Source organism: Chiroxiphia lanceolata, chromosome 2, assembly GCF_009829145.1.
Source record: "Chiroxiphia lanceolata isolate bChiLan1 chromosome 2, bChiLan1.pri, whole genome shotgun sequence".
NCBI classification, from domain to species: domain Eukaryota; kingdom Metazoa; phylum Chordata; class Aves; order Passeriformes; family Pipridae; genus Chiroxiphia; species Chiroxiphia lanceolata.
The window spans coordinates 64,750,789-64,755,444 of NC_045638.1; the positions used below are offsets into that span (position 1 = coordinate 64,750,789).

General features: G+C 39.9%; 1 long non-coding RNA gene across 1 annotated transcript; it reads left to right on the forward strand.

Annotated features, from left to right (window-relative positions):
• Positions 1-3,555: 3,555 nt before the first annotated feature.
• On the forward strand, positions 3,556-4,311 carry LOC116783268. Its single transcript, XR_004355593.1, has 3 exons — positions 3,556-3,658; positions 3,721-3,778; positions 4,069-4,311. It is a non-coding gene; the product is annotated as an uncharacterized LOC116783268 (long non-coding RNA).
• Positions 4,312-4,656: the final 345 nt, after the last annotated feature.

Genomic DNA, 4,656 nt, shown 5'->3' on the forward strand with positions numbered 1-4,656 from the left:
AAGTTTGCATGGTGATTACTACACACTCTTCTCATTTCTACTTTACTAAGATGTGTGAATTCAATGTCCTCCTTTGTTTGAAAGAACTCAAATATATTACTTCAGTTTCTAGTGGCATGTACTGGAGAAAGAAGTAAAGGAATGGGATAGGGAAAAGGGAGGTGTAGATACATGTTTTTTTCATGCATTGAAATGCTAAGAAGCGTCAAGAATAATTTTTCTGGAAGAACAATATTGAAGTTCATTCACTAGATATTTCACTTTGTCTGGACAGACATCTAAAGCAAATTAATAGTTTAAAAATATTGTGAATAGAATTAATTTTGAACATTTGAAGTTTCTCATGCTTAGGGTAATCCATCTTAATGAATTTAACATTATTATTATTTGCACTACATAGTATATTGAAATATGTTGCTCATGGTATGCTGTCAAAGAACTAAAAGAATGAAACACAAACCACAAATATTAATATATTTCACACAGACAGAGACTGGAGTATGGATATCTATTGTAGTTGGGCAGCAATATTGCTACTATCCTGATTCTATTTTCATTATGTCTCATTGACAAGTTGTTGTTAGTTCACTGATTTATTTGTATATTGTTGTCCAAATACCGCTGAAGTGCTCTTTATAGACAAGGTCTAATCAGAGAAAAAAACAGTGCTGCAGAGTGCAATATCTATGAAGATCACAGTCAATGGAACTACATTTTTTTACAAGTGTCTGCCTGTGTTTTTGTAAAAAAAGAAAATTCAATCTTAAATTATAATATACTTAATTGAGTATACTTTCATGTCTAAATGCTGAGTTTGTTTATAAAGCAAAAAGAAAGTAATCAATACAGAGGTACTATTCTAAGGTGAGACTACAGACAACAATAATTTCACATTAAGTTGATGCCAATTTCAAGATTCCATCAAAGCTACTGTCAGTCCTTGCTGTCACTACATACTAGTAAACTACCTCCCTTTAGGATGAATATTACTTTATACTCTATTGGCTATTTGAAGTGTGTGCAATCAGATTGAACTCATGATGCAAAATTAATCTGAAATCGATGCAATACTGCAGCTGATTTAAAAATACTTTAGATCAAGAGTTGTCAGTGTAGTGATGCATCTCAGGTTATCTTATATTTGTGATGAAAAAGGTATCTGTTTTTTTCTGTGTATGTACCATGGTGTTAATACGGAAAGAAAAAGTGTGCGGTGGTGTAGCTTCTGCCCACCACATGACAAAACCCGTGCATCATACAGTAAAATCAGATGGGATAAGGGAGGGTATCAATGGGACTTTTTACTGTCTGTGATTTAAGAAGCAAAGATGATTAAGGACACATTTTCATTTGCTATAAACTATGGTGTTTCACTAGGTCTAAAGTGTGGAATTGATCTCTGCAACAGTTTATAGTAGCTGATTATTTAGCTGGTAACACTAATTCTGATCTTCCTTTGCACCCAGTAACTGAATGGTTGTGAAAGTAGGCTGATTTACAAGCATGTAAGCAAGCTTAAAAGCAGAGCCATAGTCCTTACAAGTATATTAGCAAAGCAGAGAAGTAAAACAAACACTGTTTCTCCTAAGCTATTTTTATGGTTCCCAAATCTGCACGTACTGAGGCTCTCATATATATTAATAAATTATCCTCACAAAGTTTATTTGAGAAAAGGGAATATTTTTTAGGTTCTTCAAACAATTGTTGCTGGGTGGAAAAGAATCAGATGTATTAAATGTCAGCACCAACAATTTTATTCCCAATATTACTAAAAATTCATAGTCCGCACAAATGAGAAATGAAAGGCTAAATTCAATAATGGTCTCTCAATGTCCATTTCAGTGCTGTGGTGAGTCAGTGTCCCACAGAAAAGTATTTGCAGATTTTTTAGAGCAGTCATTCTTATCCTTTTTGGAGTTACCTTCAGTATAATGATCTTCTCACCATCGACATGCCCCATCTCTCTGTGACTTTAGCAGGGGCTCTATCATTGTTCTCTTCTCATTTGCAGGATGCAGTTCTTTGGGCAGGAAACTAGTGGAATAAATGGAACCATGTTAGTGCATTCACTGAGACAGTTTAGCTAATCCTATTTTTCCAATTCTCTGGACAGAAAAAAATGCTATGGAGTGTACTGTCCTATATCTTGAGCTGCACCACTTGTTTCTGTGCTCTGACATAACAGAATAGATGCCACTATTTATATTCAGCATGGAGAAGCAATGAAGAACTGATATGCCATGTGAGCTGTGAAGGCTGGAATAGCCAGTTTGGAGAGAAATGCTGCCTCATATTTCAGATGTGTTGAGAATCCACGTGTACTAGAAGGGCAAAGGATGAGTCAATCAAAGTTGCAAAGAACTACCTCACCTCCCCAGGTGCCCTTTTATACAATAGCTATGAGGCTTTGGAATCTGAGGATAAGGGAAATGAGAATGTGGATGAAGGTCCATCTAGACTGAAGATACTCTGCCTAGGGAAGGGCAGCCTAGCCTTCACGTTACAACCTCCTCAACCAAGAAAGAAAAAGGTAGTAATCATTGGTGACCCCCTTTAGAGAAGAATGAAGGGCCCAATATGCCAATCAGACCCAATCCATAGGAAGTGCGTTGCCTCCCTTGGGTCCAGGTAAAAACAATCAGCAAGAAACTTCCCAGCTTGGTACGGCCCACTGGTTATTATCCACTATTGGTTTCCCAGGTGTATACTTGGTGGTGTTCCAGGAAGGAGCCTGTGGACAATCAAAAGGGACCTCAGGGACTCGGGACAACTTGTCAAGGAACCTGGAGCACGAGTTATATTCCCTTCTGTCCTGCCAGTTGCAGGGAATGATGGGGCAAGAAATGAGAAAATCATATCTGGTTTCAAGACTGGTGTTAGCAGCAGAATTTTGGCTTTTGATCATGTACTGATTTATATGACACTGAGCCTGCCAATAAGAGATGGTGTCCACCTGGATCAAAGGGGAAAAAGGATCTTAGGATAGGAGTTAGCAAGCCTTATTGAAAAACCTTTAAACTAGATTGAAGGGGGGATGGGGACATAGCAGAGTTCAGCAGAGATAAGTTTGGGAAAGAACTATATCAACCACATAAGTAGCAAAAGGAGAGTTAAGAGGAGATACCTCCAGCAAGTACAAGCATCTGAAGATGTAACCTCAAGGTAGGACTATGGGCTGTCCATTTACACTCTCACTGGGATATTGACACAATCAATACTTCTATAAAGTGCCTATACACCAGTGTATGCAGCATGGGGAACAAACAAGAGGGACCAGAGATCTGTGAAGTCACAAGACTGTTCTTATTGCAATTATGGAGATATGGTGGGTGAACTCAGATGACTGGAATGTTGTCACGAAGGGCTACAAAATGGTCAGGAAAGACAGACCAGGAAGTCACAATGGTGGAGGTGACACTTGGAATGTGACACTTGGAATGTGACACTTGGATGTTCCAAGTGTTGCCTATGTGAGGTAACACTTGGAATGTATCAAGCTCTGTTTTGGGGGTGGATGATGAGTGAGTTGAGAGTTTATGGGTTAGTATGAAAGGGCAGACTAATAAGAGTGACACTGTTGTGGGTGTGGGCTATTGGCCACCTGAGCACCAGGAGGAGTGTGTGAGTCCCTTCAACAGGCAGCTTGAAGGATCCTCAAGTCACAGGCACTGGGTTCTTTTGTGGAACTTAACTCTGGCATCTGCTGAAGAAGCTACACAGGGAAGCAGAAAGAGTCCAGGAGGTTCCTGGAAAGCTTGATGATAACATTTTGACACAGGTAGTGGAGGATACCAACAAGGAATGGTGACTGCTTGATCTCATACTAACAAAGAGGGAAGACCTTGTTGGAGATGTGATGGTGGAGGCAGCCTTGGATATAGTGACCATGGGATTGTGGAGTTTTGTATCGGGTGAGGAGGAAGCAGGGAAGCAAGTAAGATTTTAACTGGGCACTTCAGGAGAGCTGACCTTATCCTCTTCTAGGCTCCCTGGGAAGAATCCCATGGGAATAGGACCTGCAGGGAAGAGGGCTCCAGAAAACTAATTGATCCTCCAAGGATCCTTCAGGCTCAATGATGCATCCAGATGAACAAGAAAAAGGGCAAATGGGGCAACGTTCAACCATATGGATGAATTACTCAAGTATAAGCAGGAAATACACAGGAGGCTGAAGCAAGATCAAAACCATGTAGAATGAACGTAGAGAGGTTAGAGTAAGTAGGAATGAGACAAGGAAGGCCAAAGGCGACCTGCAATTAAATCTGGTGAAGGATGTCCAGGACAAGTAGAAGGTCTTCTTTAAGTACATCAATAAAAAAGGAAAACTAAGGATAATGTTGGGCCCATTACTAAATGGAGGGAGGGGCCCTGGTGACAGAGGAGGCAGAGAAGGTACAGTTATTGAAACTGGTTCTTTGCATCAGGAATCTCCTTCACAAGGCTGGCAGACGAGAGATGTGTGCTCTTCTGTAGTATGAGTTGCAATACACACAAGGAAACATTACACTCACCTCAATTGTCGGTCAGATTGTAGGCCAATCACTAACATGTCTACGCTTCAGTACAAAGGAATAGTTCATTAGGAAAGACAAAAACCAGCTTACTCTACTTGCCCCTCCATAACTGCAGGCTTTTCTAGACAATTGTACTCTTCAT